Source organism: Microcebus murinus, chromosome 14 (genome assembly GCF_040939455.1).
Source record: "Microcebus murinus isolate Inina chromosome 14, M.murinus_Inina_mat1.0, whole genome shotgun sequence".
In the NCBI taxonomy this organism is placed as follows: Eukaryota; Metazoa; Chordata; class Mammalia; order Primates; family Cheirogaleidae; genus Microcebus; species Microcebus murinus.
In genome coordinates, this window is record NC_134117.1 from 45,097,278 (window position 1) to 45,109,575 (window position 12,298).

A 12,298-nucleotide genomic window follows, 5' to 3' on the forward strand; every position below is an offset into this window, starting at 1 on the left:
ATTCAGGTTATATATTTTTGGGAAGAGAAGTTAGGTTTTGTCCTCCTCAGTGTATCACAGGTGGAAGCACAAGATGTAGGTTTGTCCCAATATTGATGATGATAATGTTGACGACTCAGTGGGGTGTCTTCTAGATTTTTCACCGTAATGTTATTAATTTTTCCCTTTGTAATTAATAAGAATTTTGTGAGAAATGTAAATATCATGTTCCTTAACCAAACTTTCATCTGACAGCTTAAATGTCCATTGATGATTGTTTAACCTATGACTGCTTCTATATTTATATTACTAAATCTATATCATTATAAGGAAGAGCTTTCTAGGCTTTACTATCTATTCATTCATTTATATATATCAGTATGGGCTCATGGATTTTATTTTTAAAAATGAGTTATAGCCCACTGTTGTCATTATTTCTTTTGATGTTCCAGTGGTCCCTGATTTTACCACTAGGAGTTTCTACAGCTGGTTTCTATGTCCTTTTAATAGTTCTCACTACATTTTGAAAGTTTTCTTACTTTCTCTAGCAATATGCTACTTCAAGCTTATTTTTTACTTTCCTTGCCCCAACCATAGAATCTACCTTTTGTCCAAGAGGCGCTGGCTCCTAGTACTAAAGGTCAGGTGTATTCATAGCTATTGGGGTTTCATTGTTTCTAGATTACTTTGGTGGACAGGCTTGGATATACACATCTATGTTTCTCTATTTATTTCTCTGTATTTTAAGAACTATGGGTTCATATGGGTAATGGTAAATTCTAGTCTTTCCTTCTTCCACCTTTGTAACTCCAATCTCCAACAGTGAGAAACCTAGCTCAGAATAAATACATTTTTAAGAGGCAGAGAGAAATAAGAAAGTTGTTCTGACCTTGAAGAATCTGTGGGACATCCAGGTGGAGACAGGTCTGGATCTGAGTTATTTCTACCAAAGAAAAAAATTGCCTTTAACTTATTGCAATTTACAGAGTGGTATAAATGCTAAGAAGGTTGCAGTTGCAGGATCCACATGGGATTAGAGATTTTATATTCACATATATGCCTTCCATTTTCTTCACAAAGAAATCATCATTTCTGCCTTTATTACTGGAGGGTGGGAAGCCCTCTCTGTGCAAGATACTTGTATTGATGTCAATGACTCCCAGCCCTCAACATTGAGTTATTTAAGATTAACCTCTTATTGGACTATTTGTGGTGTCAACTTTCTGTACCAGAGACCATAGGCTTGACAATAAATCCTATAAAACAAAACTCTCCTAAAAAAAAACCCCAAAACCTCTTCTCCAATAAATTTTGTTAAGGAGTTCATTTGTGAGATCAAATGGTAAAACCTTTTCAAAACATAATTGCAGAGCCTTTGTTCAGGAATCAAGAAATTTATTTTCATGATCTGTCTCTTTCTATAATATTTCTAATTGTGGACAGACATTGCAATGCTAGTCATTGTTGAGCAAGATGAGTTTTTTTTTTTTTTTTTTTTTTTGGTGCTCGGTTGAAGATGACTTGAGTCTGCAAAGACAGGTGCCAGAGTATTAGATGACTGTGATTTATTTTTCAGCATGTGGTGAGAGAAAAATCATTTTAAACTTTTTACTAAAGTGTGTTGAGGGACACAAAATGTTTCCACATTAAACCAATCACTATTTGCTTCTTATTATTATTGGAGAAGGTACACTGAGTGCTAGATGAACACATTCTTGCAGCCTAGGGGTGTGATATTGTGTCAAACAGAAAGAAAATTTTCCTTCTTTCAAGTGAATAGTAATTGCAGAAAATAATGCTTTAGCTGAACCCTTGGTGCAAAGACACAGACTGTTCCTTGCAGAGAACTTAACTTGACCACATGAAAGGTGTCAATATCTGAGCTAGACCTAAAAAATACGTCCAAAGCACGGAAGTTAAACATTCACGTCAGGACTAATGCACCATTTAACTCAAAGGGCAGGGAGGTTGACACATGGCTGGCTCCCGAAATAAATATCTTGTCTACTCAGTGAAGCATATTTTGGTGATAATTTTTCCTTTATGTCTGAATTAGTTTTCTGAGCCAGAGCTGTAATAATCAATGAGTGAAGTGAGCAGAAGGTGGCCCCTGATTCCTTCTCCTATAATCTCCTACTCCCTAAAGCCTAGTGTTCCATTAACAAAGAACTCTAGTTCCATAGTCATTTTGTAATTCAAAAACCAAAGTAACGTAGATAAAGCACTTAACATGGTATGTGTCATATAGAAAATACTCAATGTTTAACTGCAATTATTATTAGTTTGCAGATGTGAATTTAGCTTCATAAAACTGGATTTTAGAAATGTCACATTATTTCCTTAGGAAAAAATTATATTCCACCCTGAGTCTCTGTCTTTGTTCTCTTTCTTGGGCAGGAAATTTACTTCCAGTCATTATTAGACCACTCCCACCCCAACCCCTTGGGCCGAATAGACAAAAGACTAATTGTCTAAGCACATGTGGCTGTTAGGGGACTCTGGTGCCTCTGCTTTGCTTGGTCCTAGGGACTTTGCTGCATACTCTGAGGCCAAAGGCTCAGCTTCCTGAGGGCCAGCACTTAGCTTCTCTCCACTGAGGCCATGCACATTCTGCTTAGAGCTGAGACTCAGTTCCTGAGGGATCCTCAGAACTTGTTCTTGTTTTAGAGATTCCTCTCTCTCCTGCTGCTTTCTTCATTCTTGTTTATTCCTATGTCACATTTGCAAAGGCTCTCTCTCCTTTCACCCTACAGGAGGGTTGCCAGATTTAGCTAAATAAATAAATGAATAACCCCAAACCCAAGCTACTTGGTTAAGTTTTAATTTCCTATTAACAATGAATAATCTTTCAGCATAAGTGTATCCCATGCAACGCTTAAAACAAACTCACACTAAAAAATAATTGTCATTTATCTAAAATTCATATTTACTGGGCATCCTGTATTTTATCTGGCAGCATTACTCTAAGGGTTCCTGCTTTTGAAAGACCCAGGAATGGAAGTTGTGAGTAGGGTTGGGATTTTCAGGCCAAATCTTCATTGAGATAGAGAGAAATACACTCTGCATAGACTTAGAAAGGTACAGGGGAAAACCCAGCATAGACAAAACACAAAATAATGTCCATAAATAATCCTGTTACTCTCATCATCATTATGATCACCATCATCATCACTGTCCATGGTGAGTTGCTGCTAAAGAGTCATTCCCCCTGGGGAAGGCAATATTAATGGATCCTTTCCTGAATAGAGTTTTAATTAAGATGAAGGAGAAAGAGAAACTAGGAGGCACAGGCAGTCTGCAAGCTGAGTCAGTGGAATAGGAAGCAAGAGAATGAGGTTAGGGCCAGAAAGTCCACTTTGCATCTCTCAGTTTCATTGGTTGGCTTGATTTGGGCATTATGGGAGCAAGGACTGGTAGAACTAACACTGGCCTGACTCCATTCAAGTCCCTGCACCACCACACCAGTAAGCTGTGTAGCCTTGGTTGCTTGACTTGTCTCTCCAGCTCAAATCTCTTGTGAGATTCAAACTCACATGTATTCCTGAATGTTTCATAGGTGCCCCAAAGTCAAGATGTGCAAGTGTGAGCTCATCTTCCTCATCTCCTGACCTGGAACTGTTTTTTTGTGTGTGTTCTCTGTATTAATGAAATGACACCACCATCTGCCCAGGTGTCAAGGCAGGATACAAGTCATCCTAGACCTGGCTGCAACATCTTATGCCTGGTGACTGCCAGAGTGGGTCATCTGGCTGGCTAAGCCCACATCTTCTGCCTCCTGGACTACTGCCAATGGTGAGGACCTTTGCAGATACAACAAAACCATCCATACTTTTTCCAGGAGGACATAGTTGTGGTGAGTTGGCCAGAAAGAAAAGGAGATGACTCCTCTGTAAATTTGAAGGAAAAATGGAATTAAATACCCTCCTTCACTTTTATAATGACTTTGTGATAGTCCATTCTAACTCTCTTTTCTTGAAGTGACTTGAATGGGTCTCTGTTCCTGTCTATCAAAATAGGTTAAGAAAAAGAAAATAATTTTACTCTCTTTTTGCTGGTGACATTTTACCAGGAAATGATGAATAAAACTATAGAGTGGCAGGGTACCATCTAGGGGATATTTACACTCTGGGAAACTTCTTGTGCCTTTCAGAACTCAAAAGTACATGTTAGAGCATACCACAATGGCAATCTTCTTCCTAATATCCCAATGAGCAGACAGTTATTTTAAATGAATCCACTGAGATTCGAACCCAACAGAACAACATAAGAAGGCATCTGAAAAGAATTAACCAATTGTCCCTACTCTTGAAATAACCTTCTCTTTCCCAGGAACACAGAGGAAAGAAGCCAAATAATAGGGGAATGGATGAAAAAGCACAATACTACCTCATGGTTCCTGCTTTGAAATGTAGAAAAAAATCATTCATAATCTCTTGTCCTTTTCTAGTGTCTCACCTATAGGAAAAGAATAGGAGAGAAAGTAGGGTCATTAACCATGTATGAAAAATTGTTAAATTTCTGGGAAAAGGAAAAAAAATCTCATCTTAATAATCTCAGAGAAATAGAACCCAAATTAAATCAATTCAGGGTGGTTTTGGGTCATTCCATCCCAGTCAAGGGAAAGGTTCAAAATGGCTTGTTGCAGTAAGGTCAATTTGTTACAAAATCATCCTAGAGGGGAATGTGAGTGTGCACACACAGGCACGTACTCTCTACCCCACCCTACCCCGCACTCCCACTCCATTATATTTTCATATATTTGTGTATATAAAGTGATATGTGTTTAAAATATATATATGTATATATATATAGTATTGGCTCTCAAAATGTGAATTTTTGACGGTTTCCCAACAAAAATTAGATTCAGAATTAAGTTTGGATATTTGGCCAACTGTGCTAGGCATCAAATAAATGTGGTAGGATTTTCAAAGAATTGAATATAGAAAGCAGGAGTTTTTGTTTTTTGAGTTCCACAAAAATCCAGTGTATGTGCCTTATTTGTGTGAGTGCATGTATGATTCTTTCCTTTATGGTTTGTAATCATCTTACTCTATGCCTCTCAGACATTTAGCTAGGAAAATGATCTGTATTTTATCAATGCCATTCCAAGACTGGATTATATCCAGAGCTTGTTGGTATGTTTGATGAAGCAGTACTTTTAAGCAACTGTTATTGAGTGCCTGCTTATGTGCTATATACCTTCTTTATGGTAATACTGCTAGTTCAGTGTTTACCCATTTTTTAGGTAAGGAATGAGATTAAGTTGCTTTCTCAGGATCACATTTGACCTCTAAGTGACTATATTAGAATTCAATTCTATGGTGTCAGACTTGAAAGCCCACAGTCTTTCCATGGCTAATGATGACAATAAGTTGTTAGAAACATGGATCCCAGAGTGAAATGACGTTTGAATCCTGCTTCTATAGCTTTCTAGCTGTAGAAAGCAATTTCTATAGCTTGGCAAATTATATAATCTCTGTGCTTCAGTATCCTTATCTGTGAAATGGGAATAATATAATTGAACTGCTTAATAAGATTGTTGGGAGGATTAAATCATGAAATATGTATCAAATGTTCACCCCACCCATTGTAAGACCCCAATCTATATTAGTCATTGTCACTGTTATTCTATACTTTGGCAAGCGATTGAAGCCTTGACTCTCTTATGGCACACATAGATGCTAGCTTACGAACAATTTGCCCCACTAGTTGGTTCATGGTAAGCAGCAACTATTTGTAAACTAAAACTACAAAATAAGACCCTGGGCTCTCCAGACCAGACAGATCTCTTGTGGCTAATAGAGACAGCCAAAACAAAATAAAAGGAACTGAGAGGCCAAGGCAGGTGAGAGGAGGCCAGTCATGTGCCTTTTTTGTTCCTAGAGAGTGAGACCCACTCCAGACATTCTGTTTGTACCTCTGCACTAAGGTGGTTCTTGTAACTAGAGCTGAGATTCCGTGGGTAGAAAACTCCTCCCTCTGGCCATCTGAGAAGGATGTTCAACAGAGGCTTCTGGCTTCAGGCTTGAAAACTACCCAGTTGAGACTTAGTCATTTTCAACCATTCAAGACAGGACAGGTTTGAATCCTCCATCTACATGAACGGATATGATTGAGGCTAAGGCAGGAACTTCCGCCTGTTTAAGCCAGGTCTCCCTTTGTTCTTTGGAGCGGTTTTTGGTTTGCATGGGAGGCTGTCTCTCCTCAATCTGCAGATTGCTTATAGAAAATAAAACTCTCCCCCTTTCCTTTGCAATCTCATGGTCTTTTGTTAACGTACTCTACCTCTCCTTTCCCCACTTGCTTCTAAGAAGGGTGGGCGGTACCCCAGTGTATGGAAGCACATCAAACTCAGTCAGGATTCCTCCAAATGTGTTTTAGGCTCCAGAGACCTGGCAAGCCCATGTTTACTTTCTAGATTACTTGGAAAAATCTGTGAACCTGGCCACAGTAAAATGGCTTTTCACTTAGAATTACTTCATTCAAAATCATTCATCTTTTTTCCTTTTGGGAAATATAACTTATGTGATTCTAGTGTCCAAAATATACCTTCTCTGAATGCCTCCCACCATAGTGCCTGAGTGAGGGGCTTTCCACCTCAGAATAAGATCATAAAGATGCAGTTATTCTTCTCCATGGAGTTCAGTCTCCCAGGCTCATTTACAAAGTTACTCAGCTGTGACTGGGCCACTTAAATAACCCTATTGCCTAAAGATATCCCTTGCTCCAGCCATTTGCCCCCAAGAACCATGTTCAAGTTACAGAGAAATACAAATACTAGTGCATTCCACACGAGCAGTGTCACAGAGCTATATTTTGTCAGTTGTAAATTATATCTGGTCTTGAGGGAGGGGAGAGAGATCAGCAATTTTATATTCTATAAAAGAATTTCATAAGAAATATTAGACCCTCATAATTCGGAAGTCTCCTATGTTAGTTTTATTTTGTCCTGGCAGATTTTAGAAGCAAACAATTCTCTGGATGCCTAAAAGTAATGCCTGGGTTTCTGTTTTTACATATTTAAGCTATGCATTTAGATACAATTCAAGCATTCCAGGGTGTTAACAGTGTTTACAAAGGAAAGTGCCAGAGGCAAATTCAGGCCATTCTTTAAATTAATAATGCTTTTGTTTGCACTCCCAATTTTTCCTTACAGTTCTGCTAGAACCAACGTGCATCTTTGCCATTTATTCGGAGGATAATGATGACAATTTCCATTTACACATTACATTTCATCTAGAAGGAGCTCTCTCACACTACATCACTGTCTGCCACCTTCTGCCTGGCAACAGAAAATGCAAACTGTATCATCACAGTCATTGGTCAGTGGGGAGCAGAGAAACCCCAAAGCAAACACAGCACCAGAGACTGAAAGAAAGCAAGGAGGACTGGAAGTAAACTTGACCATTGCCATGTTTGCTTAGAAGATGGGGGCACAGGGAGCATAGGGTCTGCCAGTGACCACACTGCATCCCTGTAGGATTTAGAAGGATTGTGCAGCTAGTGGTTGGAACTACACAGAGGCACATTTAAGTTCTTGACCTATTGCTTCCTAGTCAGCTGCTTTTAGGCAAATCATCTGATATCTTTGAGGCTTGGTTTTTGTATCTGTCAAAGGGGAAGAATAATTCCCACTTCCCAAAGTTGTATATGTTGAGTACATAGAAGTAAAGTATGTTATAAGGGTTTAGTAAATGGTCTCCAGTATTTACCATTCTTGATTATTAATAGGGTTGCTATAGTTACTGCCACTGCTGCCTAAACAATTGGACCTGACAGATGTTTCAGCCTAATGAGGGTCCCTCCCTGCTCTTCTTCATCTGCCTGATCTTCAGTTCCCACCAAGAAATCTTGTGGTTTGCACAAAAGAGGGAGAGGTGTTATCACTCAAGGCCCAGATTATAATGCCTTCTTATGGAACAAGGAGAACATCTGGTATTCACTTAGCATGGGCTCTAACACAAATATTTTAGACAGTAATCCTTAAATTTTAGCGTGCATAAACATTATCTGGAGGGCTTTTAAAAATATAGATCACAAGGTCCTGCTCTAGTTTCTGATATAGGAAGTTTGGGGACCAAATAATTTGCATTTCTAAGAAATTCCCAAATAATGCTGATGGTGCTGGTCTGAGAGCCACTGCATATTGTGTAGCTAATTATCACCTTGGAAGTCACCGAGAGCCTAATCTTCCGAGGGTGTTTTATACTGGGGGCCAGAGAATCCAGAAGATACTAGGAGCATAAAGGTGAAGTCAGGGATAGGTTGAGCACCTGCAGAAGATGAAGACTGGAGTGCAGGGCAGGTGTCAAGACCCTGCGGCACCTATTTCACAGTTGAGTTGTGTCTGCTCCTTGCTTGGCTCAGGGTTTCTCTCCTTTCTCCCCTTCCTCCTGGCTTCTGCTTTCTGTACAACTCTTACACCTGTGGGTTTCTTCTTCTTTCTACTGAGTCATATCCAAATTGGCCTTGAGAAATAAAAATAAAATCCTAAGTCCCCTAGCTGATGGAACTGACCACCCCTTGGCCAAGAGGACCCAAGAGATGCCTTGAAAACTGAGTTCCTGGCCATGATGGAATGGGAGGTAAGACAAATCTTGTTATACCCCCTCCCTTGCTAAGCACCATTTCCTAGTAGGTACAAAGAAACCAGCCCTTTCAAAAAACTTACTCCACTGCTGACTTCTGGAGCTACTGAGGGAAGCTGATGCTGGTCCTGGTACCAGACTTTGAGAACTGCTGATTTATTCCTATCTTTCTATAAAGAGAATTATAGCCTTGGGCTTTTCTAGCTGATGGTGTTCTCAGCTTTTGGTAACCAGCACTAGTGCTTAAGTAAAACACTGAACCTACTCATTGAGCTTCTGCTCCTCCAGGGTCTGCATCAGCTCAGCAAGCTGAGGCCCAACTAATTTGTCTTCATGAACTGCCAGCCTTGCTCAAACTTTTCCAACAGCTGCTTCTTCGTAGGCTTCACTTGGCTTCTACAGCAAATGAAACCTGCCCAGCCCCAAAAGATTCTAATTAACTCTCTCAGGGTCAACTCCCTGAGTGAATGGCTTGAAAATCTCAGCATGCTTGCAATGCTTTATTTATTTAAAGATTCCAAACTCTTCTACCCTGCATGCCTATGTTAAACAAGGATAGCCCCCAAAACAATCCTGAATGAAAGAAATGTTTCGTTATACCATGAGTTGTTCTTCTGTTCTCTGACTCTTTCTATGTCCCTTTAAGTCTCACAGATGGCTAATATTTCCTGATTTTAATTTTGGCAAAGGCCCTTCTTAAACATATTTTGATGATGGCAGTAGAAAATAAAAATTAACTATAAGACTGCTGTCCTGGTCTGTCATTAAGAGCTTTTCCTTCTTTTGGAAGGATTAGTAGAGTATGAATCATTTCAAAGGGTTAATTCCCTTCCTTCCTTCCTTCCTTCCTTCCTTCCTTCCTTCCTTCCTTCCTTCCTTCCTTCCTTCCTTCCTTCCTTCCTTCCTTCCTTCCTTCCTTCCTTCCTTCCTTCCTTCCTTCCTTCCTTCCTTCCTTCCTTCCTTCCTCTTTCTTTCTCTCTACCTCCCTCCCTTGCTCCCTCACTCCCTTCTCCCCACCTCTGCCCCTTTTTTTTATCCTTAAGCCTAATCCTTCCAGTCTCTGTTGTTTGCAGTTTTGAATTTCCTGCCACAAAATCGATGTGGTTACTGCATTCACTGTAATGAATATACGTGCTCTCTTCATGCCCTCCAGACATGTGAAGGCTGTTGTACCTTTAGTTCCCTGTACGATTGAGTGACTTGGCCACACAGTGATAGGGCCTAAGAATGGATTCCTCAAAGTACTCCTCAGACATTGATCAAAACGCAAAGGAGAGGGGAGGGGAGAGAGCAACAGAGGAAAATAAAGTGTCAGTGCTCCTTTGTGCTATATTGAAGTCAAGGCTGACTTCATCGTGTCACTCAGAGGAGGAGGTGAGGATTCCAAAGAGGAGAGATGATTAAGAGGGAAATGCAAAGAAGGATGAGCTTGAACAAGAAAAAAACCCCACACCACCCATTATGATGAAATCAAGTAGTTAGCAAGAAAATGAATGAGTGATTTGACAGTGAAACTTACTTTATATCAGGCAGAAGACTAGGTTCAAGAGTACTTCTAGTTTCAGGTATCACTCATTATGTGCTATATTGGCTTGTTCTCTTAAGCCGAGTTTATGAAATAAATTACTTAGAGTCTAACTTTCTGATTGACCTCATTGAAATTATTTTATAATGTCATTTTATAACAAATATATTTAAATATATGACGTAAATTTGTTTAATATGTTTAAATATATTTAATATATTTAAATATATGACATAAATATATTAAATATACAATATACATTAAATATATTATATAACTATTAAACATATTTATATAATATATTGTTATAATTGTATTATATTACATGTAATTTATTTCATGTAAATATATACATTTTGTAAATATATTTGAATATATATGATATAAATATGCTCACTGATCATTCTAAGTTATATAAATCATTTAATGAGTGAGGTGAAGACTTTTGATGAGTAAGGGGTCAAATTGATAGCTAATGTTATGGCATGCTGGGTATTTTAGAGAATTGGATGGGATTTTACATTTCACATTTTCCTTGCTTTTGTTCCTACAATCTGATCCCTTAACCATGGATCCTTTCTTTCTGTCTGCCCTTGGTGGAAGTAAGAAGTATTTATTTCATAATTAGTAATCACTTGTTTTCATATTTACAATGCTCAAATTTAATCTTCTTATCTTTTGTTTAATCTGACTGTAGAATTTTTTTTTTATTAATTTGGATTTCACAAATTTGGAATCTGTGAACTTCCAGATATGCAACTAAAAAATTTCATCAAGATAGGGTCGTGAAATGTTTGTCCACTTAGGGCAACAAAGTGACTTTGAGAACTTTAAATACTTCGATTAAAACAAGAATTAATTGCAGTTTAAGGCAACATAACTACAGTATATAGGCTGAATATTTGCTATACTAATCAGAAATATATTCTGTAAGGACCTAGAAGACTTCACTTTGAGTCTAAATTGAATTACCTACATTATTTGAAGAAGATAAAAGCATTTGAAAGTGATTATTTTCCTACCATGGATTTTGCCCGGTTCAGTCTGGCTGTATGTTCTCCATTGTGTCTGAGTTGGAGAGGTTTAACTGTATTACAATCTTTAGCAGTCCTCATTTTATAGCATTACACTTCACCAATAGGTGTCACTGTCTAACACATGATCTATTCAAACATAAAAATATGCTTAAACATGAATTTAGAGGTTCTGTATTCCGAATGAATTCCATACTTTATCAATGTGGATGGGTAGAAACTTTGAGCATTAAGTTCCCATAAAGCAAGGACTCCAAAGGCTGGTGGGGGTCAGGGGAAGGAAGAAAAGCATGTTCAGAGTTCTAGCATTTTAGCTATTTCAGGGAGAAGTTAAGGAAGCAAATGAATCTTGAGCTCTTTGGCACTCAGATAACTGTCACCAGGCTGATGATATAAATACTTTAATGATTGCTTCTTGGGCCTTAATTGCTATTTTTCTCCCTTTAATCAGCCAAACCTTTCGAATAATAGTGGAGGATTAGTTAATTTTAATTACATTTCAAGGATTGACCAAACTTTAGGTGTTCAGAGAGATTTTTGAAGGGTTTTTATTTGTTCGTATTATTTTAGGGACAGGGTGTGTCACTCTGTTGCCTAGGCTAAAGTATAGTGACTATTCACAGGTGTGCTCATTCTGCACTACAGCCTCAAACTCTTGGGCTCAAGTGATCCTCCCTCCTCAGCCTTCAGAGTAACTACAACTACAGACCTAAAAGGTGTTTGTCCTGCTACACATAACTTAATGTTTTCATCTTTGTTAGATATCAGTGATGTTCCCTGACAAAGAGTTGGCTTCCAACATTTGGCATAGCAAGAATTAGAAAAAGAGAAGGGATCCGCTGTTTGGTCAGATTCTCTTCTTGAAGATTTGAAAATCTAATGTTTTAGATGTTTCTGGGTTCTCTATTCTGTTCCATTGTTCTATGTCTCTACTTTTATGCCATTATCATGCTATTTTGGTTACTATAATCTTGTAGTATAATTTAGAGACAGGTAATGTGATGTCTCCTGATTTGTTCTTTTTACTTAAGATTGCTTTGGCTATTTACCTTCTTTTTTTGGCTCCAAATGAAGCTTAGGAATTTTATTAATCTTTTTAAAGAACTAACTTTTTGTTTTATTGATCCTTTGTATTATTTTTTGTTTCTATTTCATTTAATTCTGCTCTGAGC

General features: G+C 38.2%; 2 long non-coding RNA genes across 3 annotated transcripts in view; one reads left to right on the forward strand and one right to left on the reverse strand.

Moving 5' to 3' along the window:
- LOC105870262 (uncharacterized) overlaps positions 1-12,298 on the forward strand; it is a 193,338-nt gene that overhangs the window by 3,820 nt on the left and 177,220 nt on the right. The window contains exon 2 of one of the 2 annotated variants that reach the window (XR_012922963.1): positions 3,536-3,832. This is a non-coding gene — a long non-coding RNA (uncharacterized LOC105870262). Of the gene's footprint in view, positions 1-3,535; positions 3,921-12,298 lie in introns of those variants that run through there. The other variant, XR_001153525.3, reaches the window with a different exon arrangement.
- Positions 869-11,165, reverse strand: LOC105870263 (uncharacterized). The gene is made up of 3 exons (XR_012922964.1): positions 11,115-11,165; positions 4,366-4,434; positions 869-922 (listed from the first exon to the last, which is right to left on the reverse strand). It is a non-coding gene; the product is annotated as an uncharacterized LOC105870263 (long non-coding RNA).